General features: G+C 35.2%; 1 protein-coding gene across 1 annotated transcript in view; it reads right to left on the bottom strand.

The window, feature by feature from the left end:
- LOC114248566 (uncharacterized) overlaps positions 1-9,871 on the bottom strand; it is an 81,352-nt gene extending 71,481 nt beyond the window's left edge. The window contains exon 1 of the mRNA XM_028181848.2: positions 9,730-9,871. The gene's annotated coding sequence lies outside the window, so the exon portion shown is untranslated. The remainder of the gene's footprint in view (positions 1-9,729) is intronic.
- Positions 9,872-13,383: the final 3,512 nt, after the last annotated feature.

The raw sequence follows: 13,383 nt of genomic DNA, 5'->3' as shown, positions 1-13,383 counted from the left end.
GAACAGACTTTGGCAAAGTGCGGCTTTTTGAACTCTTTAGTGTGGCTCTGGCACAAATATCCTACGGGCTTGCCCGGCCTCTAATATTAACCGGCTGTGGACGAAAATGCCGGCTAATAGTATGTACGCTCATCTCATAGGTATAATAATATGACTGATGTCAATTATTATATATATTAATCGAAACAGTATACAATATAGCATTTATTTTATGATTTGTAATAATAAATGCTTACTACATTTACAAACAGATTTGTCTCTCAATTTTTTAAAGTTGTTTTAATTTATATATTTGGCTCATTGGGTAATAAGTTTTTCGATCGCTGTCATAGAGCACAAGATATTTGACAGATGCCTAAATCTCGTGCCTACGACATTTTCAAGATAAGCCTGCATGTAAACAAGTTCCGAACAACAGCATTCGGACTGTCAGTCTTCCGAACAATTTCAATCGTTCGGTGTAAGATCTTCCCTTCGTCTTAATTCTTACACTGGTGACCTTGACGTCAATTCGAAAATGTCGCAAGCGAGATTCAGGTATCTGTTTTGGGTCGATTAATAAAGATTTAGGTATTTGAAAACCACACCTGCTTGAATTTTTCAATGAGTAGGTAGGTAATCATAATAAAAGTAGCGTATAAGTATAGGTCAAACACGAGATATGTTGAATTTATTGACACAACGACCAACCTGCCAAACGACACGCACAGCGCAATACGAGTTTTATTGACAGCTTACTTATTACGATCGTTATGTCATTAGCACGTGTCGAATCTCGGAGGAACACAAATGCGATTTCTTTTTTTATAGTTCAAAATAAATATTCTTCAATTCCCGCTATCGCTTGTGATTTTCGTTCGAAATTAAAACGCAGAAATGCAGCGACAAAAACGCATACAGCACCACTCCTTCGTAGCTAACCCTGTGCGACTGTGATTGGATTTATATTCAGCTGTTAACGATCTAAAATCGATCAAGAACGACAAAATGAAGGAGGATAGTGAGGGTTATGTGAAGTGATAAAAATGAGTTAGCTTAGAAATCTAATCTAGGCCTTTTTAGTCGCCTTTAAAGTAGCAAAAAAGAAGTACTCACGTTTTGCCTTCAGATGATATGTTTCATTAATTCAATTATGTAATATATTTAATAGCATTAAAAGGCAGACAAGCTCACAGTCCACATATCAAAATAAAATTATTCTTGCTTATATTCTTTATTTTTCGCAATAATTAAATAGCACTTTTTTTAAACATAATATTATTATCCGCAACACGCTTCGTCAGATTATAGAAACAGAGCTATCAGCAACAAGCTTCGTCAAAAAGTACAATACTTACTTTCAGCTAATAATGTAATAAAGTCAAAATAAAATGTAAAAGTAAGAATATAATAAGAAAGAGAAGAATAAAAGATAGAAAGAAAAGAATAAGAATAGTACTCGTCCAGACAAATCTATTACGCTCCAATCGATGACGTTTCTAGTAGCCATTGTAGATGATCTATTACACATTAATTTTGCACCAATATTCATTGTTCATATATAGATCAAGATTAATAAAAAAAATTACAGAACGACATCCAAATATTAATGAAAGCAGGTTAAATTGTATTATTATGTTTTCATTGGGCACTGGCACTTATTGGAATCTCAAATATACCTAACTTGTCTCAAGGTTCAATTTCGTAGGCTCAAAAAAGGCTAATAGACAAAAACTTACAGATACTCGTATAAAACACACGATTCTTTTGATAATAAACGATGATATATATCGATTGATGAGTAAAAACGTATCCGGCTCGAACGTGTTTGAGAGAAAAAAAAAACGTTAAGAACTAATAAAAATTACACAATGGATGCGTGAACAAGTTTTTTTTTAAATTATGTTTGTAACCGCTTAAAGTACAAAATTTAAAATAACCTCCATTACATGTTACATAAACTTCTTAAATGAAGAAAGCTTGTACTTGCATCAGCTGTTCACTTAAACAACACCCAACAAAGGGTTAACAACATCATAGAGTAATTACTAAAGCTAATTTTTTTTGGTTATTAAAATATATATAAGTATAGTAGGTATAACGTGTTGTTTTGCTTAATGCGATAGAATGTTTAGGGTTGGTCGTCGACGTCGCCCGAAATACGTCATTACAGATCTACCCGATCCATTAACGGTGCTTTTAGGTACCACAAGCACCGGTCACCGTTCCCGTCGAACCCGTCGCTTGCGACGAAGGGCTCGACGAGCGAATTAACCCACAGAGACAGCCCACTGAGTTTCTCGCCGGATCTCAGTGGGTCGTGTTTCCTATCCGGTGGTAGATTCGGCGAAGCACTGCTCTTGCTAGGGCCAGTGTCAGCAACACTCCGGTTTGAGCCCCGTGAGCTCACCTAAATGTTAGGGCGAAGCTGAAATAGCTTCTCAAGGCTATCAGCATAAGTAGGTAAAAAAAGGATTGTTACACACACACACATTTTGTTTTCCTGTCTTCTGTGCTTATTAGTATATAATGTGATGTAATGAATATTTATGTTTATAAACTCAATGTGTCTATGTTTTCTATAGACTCCAAAGCGGCCGATTACGATGAAATTTATACAAAATCTTTAGAGTGGCCTAGACAAACCAAATATCAGCCAACAAGCAGGCCGGTTTTGACTAGTGTTATTGTAATTAAATTATGCAATTTACATACATAAATACATTTTTACATACATAAATTCGATTGCGTTTGAAGCATTCAGCCTGTCAATGTAATGAGATGTGGCTAGTTTTATTTGAAGAAAACTAAAACTGTATCATTACAGAAGATTTCAGCTTGAGTCAAAGGCTCCTTTCATGATTTTCAATAATTATTGATTCTCTAAAGTCATGTAAGAGATAAATAAAGGTCGCAGACGGGAAACTAATCAACAATGGAACTATTAAAGCGATAATCTGTCCCACCACCTACCACTAGATTGGTCTAATTGTAAAATTTTATTTTAGTAATCCATAATCTACTAAAATGGCTACAAGACTTAACTCGTATTTGCTATATTTAGACTATTTCTGAAAAAAGAGAATTTGAAAATTTTGCCAGGTTGTAGTTGTTTTTATGAGTTTGTATCGATTTAATTCTGGTCGGTCAGACTACAAGATACGGCAAGGTCGCGACACACTAAAATTCTCAAATAATTTTACAAACCTGATTTTAAAGATAACATTCACGTTAATAATGAATTTATAACATCGAGTTTCATTTTTATCACCTACCAGCGTATGGAACATATTTAATAGTTTGATTTTTAATTTACAAAAATAAATTTAACAATGAAAAAAGGTTGTAGAGGTGACATTTTAACCTGTGGTTTTTATTTAAGTCTCATATTTAATCTGTGAAACAACAATAATGATCTTCGCTTAAAACCATTAGAATTACTTATGTTTCTCCGAAATTGTGACAACGTCTTTTGAAATTGATATCATATTAGTCGATTGCTTCGCGCGTTTATCGTCTAACAAGTGTTAAATGATGATAAGACACGTTCAATTTAAGAACAAACGTAACTGCTATTATTGAATAACCGTAGAGTATGTATTACGTAGGTACTTTTGAATTTATTTTCAATTTAAATTTTTTTCCTCACTGCATGGCAAAGGATTTGTTATAATCTTGGCTTTTTTTTTCGGGATATAGTATCCTGACCTCCTACGAGGTATCACGCGGGGTATATGAAACTTGACCGTTTGCAGATGTTGGGAGCATACTGCGGACCCAAAGATACTGTCGTTGGGTCTTCGTGTCCCCTTCCGGAGACACGGATCGGGCCTCGGGGCAATCCCCTCTGCCCGGGCTTGAACTCCCTGCCTGACGAGGCAGGGGTGATGAGGTTGCTGGTACGATACACCATCCCCAAAGATACTGGCATAAACGAACTCTTTTATGTGTAGTATTCCAATTGTAATGAGAAAAAAAGGGAGATGAACTCAGTATGCGATATAACACGTATCTACCGGTTCGTGACACGAAACTATCTCAACAGATAACAAGTTACTAATCTTAAATACCGGATTCGAGCAGATGTAAATAGATGTTGAGATAAAGACAAAACCAACTCTTTCGGCTGGAGAGCTGTGTGTCTTTTAGATAAATCCCACGAAACCTTTACTTGTAGCATGTATATATATGGGTTTGAGAAAATTGCTTGGGCTAGATTTGAGCAGCTAAACAAATCATCTATACTTCTATACTAATATTATAAAGAGCAAAGATTTGTTTGTTTCTTTGTTTGTTTGTATTGAATAGGCTCCGAAACTACTGAACCGAATTGAAAAAATCTTTCACTGCTTGGAAGGGATCCTTACTAAAACTCCAATAATGTAACCCAATGTGTAAAAAATTACCTAAAATATTCTTTACATCGCGTGCCCTGCGAAAACTATTCATGATAGAATAAAATAATGTACCACGACTCTATAGAACACATTATTATTTAAAAAAAGTATTACGACAACATATGTCTGACTATTATAGTTATGCCGCAATAAGTGTTCTTTTATTAAAAAAAATAAACCAACGTCAAATATCTGATTATTTATATAGTTAATGTTAACATCTTAGCGATCACGATGTAGGAATGCGATGTTAGCTCCAGGGCGTTCATTATGGTTTTTATAAAAATTATATTAATTAGAATGGATTTGAAAATAGTTTTAGAGAGGAAGAGAGCGCGAGAAGAGAGATTATTGCTCACTAAATCATAGTTAACATTCAAAAACAGTGAACAGATAGATTGTTATTTGAACAATAGGCGGACTTATCGCTAAAAATGATATCTTCCAGACAACCGTTTTGTTTACAGAAATTCTGAAACAGATACAGCAGGTATGTCGCGGTGCACTATGGAAAATAGTCTTAATTGATTTTTCAAATAAAATATTCATAAACTGTACAATGTATGAGTATATAAGTCCACTGTTTTGTGTTTTTATTTAGCATCGTCGAATATTGTTAGAAAAGGGACATTTTAAAGCACTCGGGAAACGGTAAGGGGAGTTCATTCTAGAGTCAGTACGTGACAAAAATGATTTGTGGAAACGCGTCGTAGATAAATGCATTGGTTCCAGGAAATGTGTATGAAACGGTGGCGGGTGCGAGATACTATCCAGCTATCGCTCCACGATTATAATACGTATACTAAGCAAGGACAATAATTTAAAAAAAAACTGTTGACCCTTTTAACTGGTGGTAGGAGATGAGAGACTCTTGTGAGTCCGCGCGGCTGGGTACCACCACTTCGTCTATTTCTGCCGTGAAGCAGTAATGCGTTTCGGTTTAAAGGGCGGGGCACCTGTTGTAACTATACTATACTATATGAGACCTTAGAACTTATATCTCAAGGTGGGTGCCGCATTATGTTGTAGATATCTATGGGCTCCAGTAACCACTTAACACCGGGTGGGCTTTGAGCTCATCCACCCATCTAAGCGATAAAAAAAAACCTGTAAAACACGATTACATTTATTTGTAAATCACAATAATAAAAACGCTAAAACTAGATGTGACAAACTCTGGTTCGAATTAAATCCAGTTTCGGTTTTTTCTTTCAAATTAATTCAAGGTTATTTCGTTTGATTTTTGTTAAAATAAATCAATTTGAACTCTAACATTTTAATGTAGTTTGAATGTTATTAGGTATACTAGCGGTCCTGACAGACGTTGTCCTGCATACAATAAATGAATGAAATGAATGAATGAATGCTACACAAAAATCATTTAAATCGTTCCTGTCATTTACCTGCAGTATAGATAAATAACCTAGATACCGAGTGCAGCGCCAACTGCCGGGCTGATTTGTGAATCTAAACCATCCAGGGCGCCAGCCAAACGCATACAAAAAAAATCATTCATATCGGTCCTTTTTTCCCTACCTATGCTGATAGCTTTGAGAGGCTATTTCAGCTTCTCCTTGACGTGTAGGTGAGCCACAGGTGAGCTCACCGGGAGTATTGCTAACACTAGCCCTAGCAAGAGCAGTGTTTCGCAGCATCTACCACTGGATCGGAAACCCGACCCACTGAGAAGATTCGGCGAGAAACACAGCGGACACTTTACACGCCCTACGCAATTTAATAGAGACCTCCATTTTACGTAGCTGATGGTCGCTGATAACCAATGTCAGGGCTCAACCTCGTCACCCACCGTGAAGTACGTTTACTTAGTACAAAATTAAAGTACGCCGGAGTATTTGATGTCGCACTAAAAATTGTGTATTTATTTCAACGAGTGTTCGCCTAAGTAGTCGTATAATTTTAGAAAAATTAAACAAAACACAGGCTTATTCCTTTTGGAGTTATACTTCTTTAGGCGCGTTATGAAAAATTGAGGAGACTGAAATTTTACGATGCGCGTGCACCGTGACACAAAATTAACAGAATGAAGTTGCCCACTAAACCGCTCATTACCATACGACCGACGTAACTTGGCGAGTCTGAATATAGCCGCAGGTGAACTTTCCGAACCGTACCGAGAATTACCGAATTTATACGATGTCAAGAAAAGGGATGTCCAATATGTGTGTTTGAGGATGTTGTTTAATCGATTTTTTTTCAAATTGATTAAAATTTAAATTAGAAAAAAAAGAAATAAATTTAATAAAAATAAATTATAACTTCTTACGCGCGTACATAAGTAAGTACACGCACCCTTTTTTTTGGTTTACCGGCCTATTCGAAGTTGGTCAGTACATTAGGGCGAAATTATTTTTCAGTTAATATAGCGTTTTGAAGCCGGTGAAAATGACTATCATCTATTCAGTTACATACATATCCAGCTAATAATAAGTGTTAAACAATATTGACAGCGCTCGGCAATAGCTCATCAATACTGTTTTTTTTATGAAGTAAGAATTTCTATTGGCGTAGAGGCCTCCAGTTATACCAGGACAGGTGGACGAGCACGGGCTCACCCAGGAGGGGTGGGATTTGCTAAGAATTGTATTTTTGATTTGTAGGCAGCGGCTTGGCTCTGCCCCTGGCATTGCTGAAGTCCATGGGCGACGGTAACCACTCACCATCAGGTGGGCCGTATGCTCTTCTACCCCCTCTTCTACCTACTCCCTACAAGGGCAATAAAAAAAAAACGGCCCGAGCGTCTCCGAAGACCTCGTTGAACTCTTTGCTGAGTTCGACGAGTACGGTTAACAAGGTCCATTAGCTTGGTCCTAGAGCTAGATCGCCAGGCGTCTAAAAAGAGTGTTAGTGGATCGGAAGAATGCGTAAGGACATGTCCAGAGCGTCAACGGTGACTAGCTTCTGCGTGAGCCGAAATAGGGGAGAATTCAGCGCTGGCAACGATGACAAAACTTAACCATTTTCTGTTTACATATTTTTTAAAGGACATGAGTAATTGTCTTTTTAAAAGAGTTTTCTTATTAATTATTGTCCGCTATGCTTTTACTATTTTTATAAATCGTTACTAAAGAATTAAAAAAATACGTTTGTACTAGTTCGTACTCGTTAATACTGATGTAACGAGTATGGATTCGATAAGTTTGCTTCTTACAAGTTGCGTTTAAGAGTTCCGTGACCAAACTTGTTTATTTAAAATTTAATGGTATATTTATCCTATATTTTTGAATACTATGTTATGTAATAGTATGGTACATTATTATTGGCTTTTCATATAATAAACACTAAATAATAAATAGTGCCCAGTTTTCATCTGCGTTAAATCTGTAATTAAAAAAAAATCAGATACATTGCATTTTCCCGTGATAAAGAGTTGATTGTGTAAATGAAATTAAAACTGTGTGTATTTACACAATCGGTGTAAGCGTTGATACGTAAAGTAAGGAATCAGCAAAGAAGTTGTTTGGTAACAATATTAAATACTATTTAAACAATTCAACGACTAAAACTTGTTCTGAAAAGTTATGAAAATCTATTAAGTACGGCCACTGTTGATTTAGAACCTTTCTTGAAAAAATTATTATAAAATTTAAAAAAAAAGTTAATGAAAAATAACATTAACATAATTTTATGCAAGATGCGATAAAAAAATTTATGAAGATGTCGTAAGTGGTCAATTTTTGAACAGTTTCAAAAACGCTTCGTTATTCGTGCGATTTATTGATTATGACAGTGTCAAATAGATTGGTAACAGGTCCCCTATAGCTAGCACTCACGCGAGTGGGTACCGCGCGCCACGTCGAGTTCGTAACACGAAAGGTATTAAGATCCTTGAAATCAGTGCGCTTAGTACGAGTTTTTTAACGTTCTCGATCGCGTAAAAGTTAACTCAAATTTGTATGAAGTCGGAACAGCTTCTCTTAGTTTGCCGCTAGGGGCGCTGTTCCAACTCCATACAAATTTGAGTTAACTTTTACGCGATCGAGAAGTTAAAAAACTCACACTAAGCAGATAGAGCTATTTTTTTAGTCATTTCGAAACTGAGTTAGTTAAAAGTTTAGGTATGAAAATTTTGAGATATTCTACATTGTCATAACAGTGCTAAGAATTTATTATATAAGTCCATGAACCGTATCGACGTTGTGATTTGAGGTCGAAATTTGAATTGCAGGGTATCCTTAACCTACAAAATCGAAACTTAAGATTGGTATTCAGCAGATGTCTGATAAATTCACTACGATAAAGATGCAGATTTAATTGAAAATTTAAATTGTATAAATCAATCGAATGACGCACAAAAAGTATGTTATTCATATAGTTTTTGTCCATTTGTCAATAAATCGAAACGACATTTAATTTTTGTTGCGAGATTTAGCAGAACAACAAAAATACCAATTTGTTGAAACAGATTAATTTGAGAAATAAGCGTTGGTTTTGTATATTATATATTTATATTTACGATGAATGTAGTTTGCATTGTTGGTTTCAATCTCACTAACCGTTACAAGTTGTTGCATAACCTAAAACTATTTCAATCATTAAATAATAGGGACATTAGAAGTGACCTTCTTGAATAATCTTAAATTTGATAGCCTCATGCAAATTCACTTTCAACCTCCTATTCTCATCGAGAGAATCACAATGGTTGAATTGCAACGATGAATGAAAACAAAGCGTGTCAAATGGTTTTTAAAATTATTTCATTTTAAGTTTCATACACAATGAAAAATCTTCTTAAGCAACCTTTGAGATTACATTTATTGAACAAGAATAACTTGAGCCGTCATTAATTATTGTCGATGCTGACTTCTGAACCAACGTCCTTAGCATTTAAAGTATCAAGATTCAAGAGAATAAGCTGTATACATTTGAATAATGCAAGGCGAACTTTATTTTTAATCCTTAACGTATAAAAACGGATGTGTAAACACACAATTATACGGCCATAATTTTAAAATGAAAAAAAAAGAACAAGGGACGCCACATAACCTAAATATAACTTCAGGTAAAACTTGGAAATCGTAAAAAGAATTATATTTGTGTTCGCCATTGAATAACAGTCGGTGACGAAATCAATAATCCTAAACGATTTAATGTACGTAAAAAATTACAATTATAAAGAAATCTTAATTAAAACCCGTAATGTATACTAAGAATATTTGAATACTTCAATTAGTAATTAAAATAAAATTACGTAAAACCACACAGACACAACGTGTATTTCAAAGTCTGCGTGTTCGTTGAAGTCTTTTCAATACTTTGAAACGGCACGCGCGTCAGATGAAGCGTGTAGTAATCACATGTAATTAAATGAAATAAAATGAACATATATATGTACCTGTCATAGAACTGTCACAGAACAAACACTGGCACTATAAGTACAGTCTCACTGGCACTTTTTTTTTTAATGCAACGGGACCTGGATTGATTCGGTCAAGCGGCTTCGGCGGAGGTGCGCGCGCGAATGGGTCGGCATTGTCGGTGGCGGGCGCTCGACCACCGCGACACCTGTTAACCGGCCGAGTTGTGAGCACCCCTGCTTCCTTTCCTTTTCCTGTTCGTGTTCCTTTCTTGTTTATAAACCACCTGTTAATTTAACACGCTCAGTTTCTTAGTTGGTTAACTTTGATGAAATAAAATCGGATATTTAATTTAGGTATCTTATCGTTGCGAGACTTGAGTATTTTTTGGATTTATTTAAAAAAAAAATCTTTCAATGTATCGTCTATTAAATAGCATCATAAATCAGTGAATACGGCTGGATTAATTAATACTACATGCCCACTAAAATATAATACATAATATATTTTTTTTGGTTTCTACTACCAACCCTATCTTAATTCATTTATTTTTTTGTAATTATCTGAGTTTGTGTGTTTAATTTGTTAATGCACCTACCATTATTTACTGGTATTGAACTGACTTTGGTTGACTACCAGAGTCCATCCATGAAGTGTAATAAATAAATAAGTAATATCATCGTTAAATGAGCATTTTTACTGCAAAATAATCGTAAGTATCGACTTGAGGTGTAGAACAGCCAATAAAATAGCTCCATGCAGTGAATGTTCCTATTTTTTTTACCTATTTTACAGCGAGTCGCGACAATAATTTGACAATTTCTCTTAGTTTTTTTTTATTTTTTTTTTATTATTTAGCTCGGTGGATGAGCTCACAGCCCACCTGGTGTTAAATGGTAACTGGAGCCTATAGACATCTACCTTGCAAATGCGTCACTCACCTTGAGATATAAGTTATAAGGTCTAAGTATATTTACAACGCTTGCCCCACTTTTAAAACCGAAACGCATTACTGCTTTACGGCAGAAATAGACAGGGTGGTGGTACCTACCTGTGCGGACTCACAAGAGGTCCTACCACCAGTAATTACGCAAATTATAATTTTGCGGGTGTACCAATAGGGTCTCTGGTGACCGTCTCATGCGTATTGGAAGTCAAATTTTACTGGTGGTAGGACCTATTGTGAGTCCGCGCGGGTAGGTACCACCGCCCTGCCTATGTCTGCCGTGAAGCAGTAATGCGTTTCGGTTTTAAAGGTGGGGCAAGCGTTGTAAATATGCTTAAACCTTATAACTTATATCTCAAGGTGGGTGACGCATTTACGTTGTAGATGTCTATGGGCTCCAGTAACCACTTAACACCAGATGGGCTGTGAGCTCGTCCACCCATCAAAGCAATAAAATAAAAAAATACGCTAGCGAGAAAATAATTCTCACATCTCATACAAAAGCATATAACAATAACAGTCTGTAGAGTGCATCGAACTGTATGAAGAATTCCTTCGCATAGGATCGCGGTACGCGCTTTTGTTGGTGACGCTGCGAAGGCATGAATGAATAGCGTTCACGATTTGGTCGTGTTACCGCAGTCTAGCTTCGTGCAACTTCAAAAGCTCAGGTAGGCTGTTGTTTCACGTTGAGTCATCGACGTAGGCTTTGCAGTTTCTTGTTATATCATTGAGTTATTGTTTGTTTGTTGAACAAGACGATTTTTATGTCGAGCACGCGGGCTAGTGTTGGTATCGAGCTAGTGATTCGAATTTTCTCGAATGTGGTCCTTTGATTTTTGCATTTGCGTTACTTTAAACTAGTTATAACTAGTTTCGCTTTTGTTTGACGAAAACTTCCAATGGCAAAAATTGCATAAATCTATATATTAATACGTGAAGCAAAATTTTTTTTCCCCTTTTTACGAAAATTGCGCGAACGGAGGAGTATGAAATTTCTCACACTTATAGAGAATATAGAGAAGGAGTGCACAATGCTAATTTTTTTTTTAAATAATGCGTAAAAGACACTTTAAATCAATAAAGAAAACATTACACACACTACCATGTATTTGACACAACACATACATAAAAATATTGTTTAAAGTCTGTGGTATAATTGAAAATTCATTAATATTGTTTGTATTTAATATTATTGATCTATAGTGCAGTTTTGGTGAATACTGTGATTATATTATCCAATTACAATAGTGTTTGACAATAATTTCAATTAATTATAGTCGAATTTCGACTACTGCGGGGCCACTAGTAATTATTAAAGTCAGAACTTTATTTTCACAATATCAACGTAAATTGATTTATTATGTATATATATCTAGTTCTGAGATTACTGAGCGTACCTAATCTAGGTGACTAGGTTGAATTGAAATACGTGTAATATGAACCAGTGTATTTGTCGCCGCGTTGTTATGCGGTTATACAGGAAGCGTTGAGGGTGATGCACATGTGGGCCATTATAGGCCACAATGCCACGATGCAAGCGGACCGCATTCGTAGAGAGATTTTGTATCGACTCCACGTTGATAAATTGTCTTTTCGCATTAAAGGTGTACAATTTCTAAAAATATTCGAAATTGAGTTAATATGCGGTATAATTTTTTACCACCAGTATTTTTTTCATAAATACTGTCAAAGAGCGTAGTTTAGTTTTAATTTTTTTATTAAATTTACCCCTTTTTTTACTACAATTAACAAAATTAATACATAATTTTATCTTACTTTCAAAGATAGATAATGTGACTGGTAAAAAATAAAAAATAAATGTTGCAAAGATGATTAATATTAAAAATATCACATGTTAAACCTTTAAAACACTCTCCTGTAAAATTAGTAAGTTTCGAGATTATCTATATAATACGTGAAGCAAAAACTTAATATCCCTTTTTACTAAAATTGCGCGGACGGAGGAGTATGAAATTTTCCACACTTATAGAGAATATGGAGAAGAAGTGCATAATGCTAATATTTTTTTAAATAATGCATAAAAGATACATTAAATCAATAAAGAAAACATTACACACACTACATACCATGTATTTGACGCAACACGCATGCATACTATTTATTGTAAAACTTTTGTTCTTGACGTCTAAATTTAAATATCTAAGTTTATCATTTTAAAAGTTATCTTCTATATATCAATACGAGAAGCAAAAACTTTGTATCCCTTTTTACGAAAATTGCGCGGACGGAGGAGTATGAAATTTTCCACACTTATAGAGAATATGGAGAAGAAGTGCACAATGCTAATATTTTTTTAAATAATGCATAAAACATACATTAAATCAATAAAGAAAACATTACACACACTACATACCATGTATTTGACGCAACACGCATGCATACTATTTATTGTCAAACTTTTGTTCTTGACGTCTGTGGTCAAATAGAGAATAGATTAAATATTGTTTGTCTTTATTAATATTTTTTATAGTGTAGCCTTGGTGAAATTTGTGATTATAGAAGTATAAAATACAATCATAATAGTGCACAAACTTACAATTCCAATTAATTATAGTCGAATTTCGACTACTGCGGGACCTCTTTTTTTTTTTTTTTTCCACAGGAGAAAATCGCCGGATCCCCACCCGCGCGGCAGGTATGTGGGAGTTGAACCTCACTAAAAACTCCTGTCGCTCACAACCGGCGCCCTACCTCGGACCGGGCCGGAGCCCAGTCGGGGCTA

The sequence above is a fragment of the Bombyx mandarina genome, chromosome 15 (assembly GCF_030267445.1).
Source record: "Bombyx mandarina strain Sakado chromosome 15, ASM3026744v2".
Taxonomy (NCBI): domain Eukaryota; kingdom Metazoa; phylum Arthropoda; class Insecta; order Lepidoptera; family Bombycidae; genus Bombyx; species Bombyx mandarina.
This window is presented reverse-complemented; position numbering and strand designations above follow the sequence as displayed.